Raw genomic sequence first — 9,039 nt, forward strand, 5'->3', positions numbered from 1 at the left:
GTACAGTGAGATCTATGTATACCTATACTGTGATTATTATTATCTCTGTCTAGATATATTTACACTATGTTTACATGTACACATGTAAATATACTGTGATGTAGGAGATATTTTACACTATATCTACATGTATACGTGTACCTATACTGTAATGTAGGAGATATATTTACACTATATCTACATGTACACCTGTACCTATACTGTGATGTAGATATATTTACACTATATCTACATGTACACCTGTACCTATACTGTAATGTAGGAGATATTTTTACACTATATCTACATGTACACCTGTACCTATATTGTGATGTAGTAGACATATTTACATTATATCTACATGTACACCTGTACCTATACTGTAATGTAGATATATTTACACTATATCTACATGTACACCTGTACCTATACTGTGATGGAGGAGATATATTTACAATATGATTACATGTACACCTGTACCTATACTGTGATGTAGGAGATATATTTACACTATGTCTACATGTACACATGTACATATACTGTGATGTAGGAGATATTTTACACTATATCTACATGTACACGTGTACCTATACTGTGATGTAGATATATTTACACTATATCTACATGTACACCGGTACCTATACTGTGATTATACTGTGATGTAGATATATTTACACTATATCTACATGTACACCTGTACCTATACTGTGATGTACTGTGATGTAGATATATTTACACTATATCTACATGTACACCTGTACCTATACTGTGATGTAGATATATTTACACTATATCTACATGTACACCTGTACCTATACTGTGATGTAGATATATTTACACTATATCTACACGTACACCGGTACCTATACTGTGATGTAGATATATTTACACTATATCTACATATACACCTGTACCTATACTGTGATGTAGATATATTTACACTATATCTACATGTACACCTCTACCTATACTGTGATGTAGATATATTTACACTATATCTACATGTACACCTGTACCTATACTGTGATGTAGATATATTTACACTATGTCTACATGTACACCTGTACCTATACTGTGATGTAGGAGATATTTTTACACTATATCTACATGTACACCTCTACCTATACTGTGATGTAGATATATTTACACTATATCTACATGTACACCTGTACCTATACTGTGATGTAGGAGATATATTTACACTATATCTACATGTACACCTGTACCTATACTGTGATGTAGGAGACATATTTACAGTATATCTACATGTACACCTGTACCTATACTGTGATGTAGATATATTTACACTATGTTTACATGTACACCGGTACCTATACTGTGATGTAGATATATTTACACTATATCTACATGTACACCTGTACCTATACTGTGATGTAGATATATTTACACTATATCTACATGTACATGTACTATACTGTGATGTAGATATATTTACACTATATACATGTACACGTGTACCTATACTGTGATGTAGATATTTTTACACTATATCTACATGTACACCTCTACCTATACTGTGATGTAGATATATTTACACTATATCTACATGTACACCTGTACCTATACTGTGATGTAGATATATCTACATTATATCTACATGTACACCTGTACCTATACTGTGATGTAGTGATATTTTTACACTATATCTACATGTACACCTGTACCTATACTGTGATGTCTATACTGTGATGTAGATATTTTTACACTATATCTACATGTACACCTGTACCTATACTGTGATGTAGATATATTTACACTATATCTACATGTACACCGGTACCTATACTGTGATGTAGATATATTTACACTATATCTACATGTACACCTGTATCTATACTATAATGTAGGAGATATATTTACACTATATCTACATGTACCCCTCTACCTATACTGTGATGTAGATATATTTACAATATATCTACATGTACACCTGTACCTATACTGTGATGTAGATATATTTACACTATGTTTACATGTACACCGGTACCTATACTGTGATGTAGATATATTTACACTATATCTACATGTACACCTGTACCTATACTGTGATGTAGATATATTTACACTATATCTACATGTACACCTGTACCTATACTGTGATGTAGATATATTTACACTATATCTACATGTACACCTGTACCTATACTGTGATGTAGATATATTTACACTATGTCTACATGTACACCTGTACCTATACTGTGATGTAGATATATTTACACTATATCTACATGTACACGTGTACCTATACTGTGATGTAGACATATTTACACTATGTCTACATGTACACCTATACCTATACTGTGATGTAGATATATTTACACTATGTCTACAGGTACACCTGTACCTATACTGTGATATAGATATATTTACACTATGTCTACATGTACATCTGTACCTATACTGTGATGTAGGAGATATGTTTACACTATATCTACATGTACACCTCTACCTATACTGTGATGTAGATATATTTACACTATATCTACATGTACACCTGTACCTATACTGTGATGTAGATATTTTTACACTATATCTACATGTACACCTGTACCTATACTGTGATGTAGATATATTTACACTATATCTACATGTACACCTGTACCTATACTGTGATGTAGATATATTTACACTGTGTTTACATGTACACCGGTACCTATACTGTGATATAGATATTTTTACACTATATCTACATGTACACCTGTACCTATACTGTGATGTAGATATATTTACACTATATCTACATGTACACCTGTACCTATACTGTGATGTAGGAGATATATTTACACTATATCTACATGTACACCTGTACCTATACTGTGATGTAGATATATTTACACTATATCTACATGTACACCTGTACCTATACTGTGATGTAGATATATTTACACTATGTTTAAATGTACACCTGTACCTATACTGTGATGCAGGAGATATATTAACACTATGTCTACATGTACACAAGTACCTATACTGTGATGTAGGAGATATTTTACACTATATCTACATGTACACGTGTACCTATACTATGATGTAGATATATTTACACTATATCTACATGTACACCGGTACCTATACTGTGATGTAGATATATTTACCTATACTGTACATGTATGTAGATATATTTACACTATATCTACATGTACACCTGTACCTATACTGTGATGTAGATATATTTACACTATATCTACATGTACACCTGTACCTATACTGTGATGTAGATATATTTACACTATGTCTACATGTACACCTGTACCTATACTGTGATGTAGGAGATATTTTTACACTATATCTACATGTACACCTGTACCTATACTGTGATGTAGATATATTTACACTATGTCTACATGTACACCTGTACCTATACTGTGATGTAGATATATTTACACTATATCTACATGTACACCTGTACCTATACTGTGATGTAGATATATTTACACTATATCTACATGTACACCTGTACCTATACTGTGATGTAGGAGATATATTTACACTATATCTACATGTACACCTGTACCTATACTGTGATGTAGGAGATATATTTACACTATATCTACATGTACACCTGTACCTATCTACATGTACACACCTGTACCTATACTGTGATGTAGGAGATATATTTACACTATATCTACATGTACTATACTGTACCTATACATGTGACTGTGATGTAGGTACCTATAGATATTTTTACACTATATCTACATGTACACGTGTACCTATACTGTGATGTAGACATATTGCCACTATGTTTACATTTACACCTATACCTATACTGTGATGTAGATATATTTACACTATTTCTACATGTACACCTGTACCTATACTGTGATGTAGATATATTTACACTATGTCTACATGTACACCTGTACCTATACTGTGATGTAGATATATTTACACTATATCTACATGTACACCGGTACCTATACTGTGATGTAGATATTTTTACACTATATCTACATGTACACCTGTACCTATACTGTGATGTAGATATATTTACACAATATCTACATGTACACCTGTACCTAAACTGTGATGTAGTGATATTTTTACACTATATCTACATGTACACGTGTACCTATACTGTGATGTAGATATATTTACACTATATCTACATGTACACCGGTACCTATACTGTGATGTAGATATATTTACACTATATCTACATGTACACCTGTACCTATACTGTGATGTAGGAGATATTTTACACTATATCTACATGTACACGTGTACCTATACTGTGATGTAGATATATTTACACTATATCTACATGTACACCGGTACCTATACTGTGATGTAGATATTTTTACACTATATCTACATGTACACCTGTACCTATACTGTGATGTAGATATATTTACACTATATCTACATGTACACCTGTACCTATACTGTGATGTAGATATATTTACACTATATCTACATGTACACCTCTACCTATACTGTGATGTAGATATATTTACACTATATCTACATGTACACCTGTACCTATACTGTAATGTAGGAGATATTTACACTATGTCTACATGTACATATACTGTGATGTAGGAGATATTATACACTATATCTACATGTACACGTGTACCTATACTGTGATGTAGTTATATTTACACTATGTTTACATGTACACCTGTACCTACACTGTGATGTAGATATATTTACACTATGTTTACATGTACACCTGTACCTACACTGTGATGTAGATATATTTACACTATATCTACATGTACACCTGTACCTATACTGTGATGTAGATATATTTACACTATATCTACATGTACACCTGTACCTATACTGTGATGTAGGAGATATATTTACACTATATCTACATGTACACCTGTACCTATACTGTGATGTAGATATATTTACACTATATCTACATGTACACCTGTACCTATACTGTGATGTAGGAGATATATTTACACTATATCTACATGTACACCTGTACCTATACTGTGATGTAGATATATTTACACTATATCTACATGTACACCTGTACCTATACTGTGATGTAGATATATTTACACTATATCTACATGTACACCTGTACCTATACTGTGATGTAGATATATTTACACTATATCTACATGTACACCTGTATCTATACTGTAATGTAGGAGATATATTTACACTATATCTACATGTACACCTGTACCTATACTGTGATGTAGATATATTTACACTATATCTACATGTACACCTGTACCTATACTGTGATGTAGATATATTTACACTATGTCTACATGTACACCTGTACCTATACTGTGATGTACTGTGATGTAGATATATTTACACTATATCTACATGTACACCTGTACCTATACTGTGATGTAGATATATTTACACTATATCTACATGTACACCTGTACCTATACTGTGATGTAGATATATTTACACTATATCTACATGTACACCTGTACCTATACTGTGATGTAGGAGATATTTTTACACTATATCTACATGTACACGTGTACCTATACTGTGATGTAGATATATTTACACTATATCTACATGTACACCTGTACCTATACTGTGATGTAGATATATATTTACACCTGTACCTATACTGTATGTAGATATATATCTACATGTACACCTGTACCTATACTGTGATGTAGATATTTTTACACTATATCTACATGTACACCTGTACCTATACTGTGATTTAGATATATCTACATTATATCTACATGTACACCTGTACCTATACTGTGATGTAGGAGATATATTTACACTATGATTACATGTACACCTGTACCTATACTGTGATGTAGGAGATATATTTACACTATGTCTACATGTACACAAGTACATATACTGTGATGTAGGAGATATTTTACACTATATCTACATGTACACGTGTACCTATACTGTGATGTAGATATATTTACACTATATCTACATGTACACCTGTACCTATACTGTGATGTAGATATATTTACACTATATCTACATGTACACCTGTACCTATACTGTGATGTAGATATATTTACACTATGTTTACATGTACACCGGTACCTATACTGTGATGTAGATATTTTTACACTATATCTACATGTACACCTGTACCTATACTGTGATTTAGATATATCTACATTATATCTACATGTACACCTGTACCTATACTGTGATGTAGTGATATTTTTACACTATATCTACATGTACACCTGTACCTATACTGTGATGTAGATATATTTACACTATGTTTACATGTACACCTGTACCTATACTGTGATGTAGATATATTTACACTATATCTACATGTACACCTGTACCTATACTGTGATGTAGGAGATATATTTACACTATATCTACATGTACACCTCTACCTATACTGTGATGTAGATATATTTACACTATATCTACATGTACACCTGTACCTATACTGTGATGTAGATATATTTACACTATGTTTACATGTACACCGGTACCTATACTGTGATGTAGATATTTTTACACTATATCTACATGTACACCTGTACCTATACTGTGATGTAGATATATTTACACTATATCTACATGTACACCTGTACCTATACTGTGATGTAGATATATTTACACTATATCTACATGTACACCTGTACCTATACTGTGATGTAGATATATTTACACTATATACTGTACCTATACTGTGATGTAGGAGATATATTTACACTATATCTACATGTACACCTGTACCTATACTGTGATGTAGGAGATATATTTACACTATATCTACATGTACACCTGTACCTATACTGTGATGTAGATATATTTACACTATATCTACATGTACACCTGTACCTATACTGTGATGTAGATATATTTACACTATATCTACATGTACACCTGTACCTATACTGTGATGTAGATATATTTACACTATATCTACATGTACACCTGTACCTATACTGTGATGTAGGAGATATATTTACACTATATCTACATGTACACCTGTACCTATACTGTGATGTAGGAGATATATTTACACTATATCTACATGTACACCTGTACCTATACTGTGATGTAGGAGATATATTTACACTATATCTACATGTACACCTGTACCTATACTGTGATGTAGGAGATATATTTACACTATATTTACATGTACACCTGTACCTATACTGTGATGTAGGAGATATTTTTACACTATATCTACATGTACACCTGTACCTATACTGTGATGTAGATATATTTACACTATATCTACATGTACACCTGTACCTATACTGTGATGTAGGAGATATATTTATTTACACTATATCTACATGTACACCTGTACCTATACATAATATAGAAAGATTACCACCCCACGTTAGACACAAACAGTTTCTTCCTTTTTAGTGACATTGATGTATAAAGGTTCTTTACAGTGGGTTTCCTATCAAAGTCTGTTTACATAATCAAGCACATGGGTATTTATAAATACTACGTTAATACAAATATAAAACAATACGTATGACGTGTATGTAATTGAAAGAAATTCGTGTCTTATCTGTTTGATGTGCTCAACTATATCCCTTTTGAAATGTGTAAATCCTACAAACGTTTTTATCCTTGATCAGGTTATTATTTGATTCATGACTACAAATTGAAATGTACCAATTGACCCCGTGTAATTAAGTACCATAAACTCTGTAAAAAAATTATACATAAATATTAGGCTTCAAACCAAGTAATTTACTGGTCACCAGTGTATTGAAATAATATGTAACAATCTTGAATTAAACAAGCTGACATGTTCAGTTTTCTTTAATGTTGTCAATGTTTCGACAGAGTGTGGTATTTGTAGATTAGAAATAAAAACTAGTAAGACATGAATTTCTAATACTTCCATGAAGGTGAGATGTGAAAGAATTGTTCGTCAGAATAACGGATGAATAAGAGTTAAATCGATATATATTTAATCCAATGGCGAAGGGACCTACCACCATGTACACTGTATCATTCTAGGGGTAAACGACTCGGGTTAGTAAAGATATTTTCTCAAAATAAGCTTTAGTAGATGACCATTTAATGGCAATATCGAAAAGGAATTATTCTAGTAACCATCAGTATTAATGTTTTCAATTAAATGGTTAGTGATCAACAATACAATATCTACACAGAATCATGAAGACAAAAGATAACACTACATTAACTTGTGGATTGCAATAGAAGTCAGATTATACCCAATGCTTTCCCGCAAATAAAACTAGTCCTTTTGCGTTTCAAACGCATGAGAGACCATGAGGAATTTCACATTCCATTGTAGTTTGAGGTACATTTTTGTACAATGTATATGACAATACATGATTTGGTATATCTGTACATCTCTAATATAAATAATTATTATTCAAATGTAGGTAGAACACGTTGGGCACAAAAGTAGAAAACTTCCAAAAAAGTTTGACCTTTTACATTCGTTCCTTCCCCCAGGTGGCTTCTCGTGTTACGCCATTACACGACCGTCTCATAAACATCTCCTTGTGCTCTACACCTAGTTGTATAGACTTGTGACCCCGAGGATCGTGGAGATAGCGCGTTAATTAATAAGACTTGGTACCAAACAACTAATGCGTATTGTCATTGTCTATGGCTACCCGTAGATGTAGCAACAGTGGTACTTCTATCTGACGCCATTTCGACTTGTATTCATTTACACATCAATAAATACTGGGATCGTGAACGAAATATATATCATATATGTTGTTTTGTCTCATTGACAAATATACAGATATATTCTTATTGATGTTCTTTATATAGGGCTCATAAAAAGATGATGCGGAGAGTACCCAGTATGTCCGTGGAAGGGGCTGCTGCTGCTGCTGCTGAAAAAATGTAGAAAATGATAATGTAACGGACTATATTACAATCATTTTGCTTATCAACTTAGCGACGTGAAGACTTTCATATTTCAATTCAAAACATTATTCTCCACTTAATAACAAATCCCTGGGGTTTCAGTCGGGTTCAGTTTGAGATCTATTAATCTAATTTTCAGTAGAATTGAGACTCAAACTTTAACTCTCGTTTGTAGAAAAAAATCTGTGTCATGATCGAGATAACTTTAGGTAATGA

This window comes from Ylistrum balloti, unplaced genomic scaffold (assembly GCF_031769215.1).
Source record: "Ylistrum balloti isolate Yb309-2 unplaced genomic scaffold, AGI_CSIRO_Ybal_v1 Utg370132, whole genome shotgun sequence".
NCBI classification, from domain to species: Eukaryota; Metazoa; Mollusca; class Bivalvia; order Pectinida; family Pectinidae; genus Ylistrum; species Ylistrum balloti.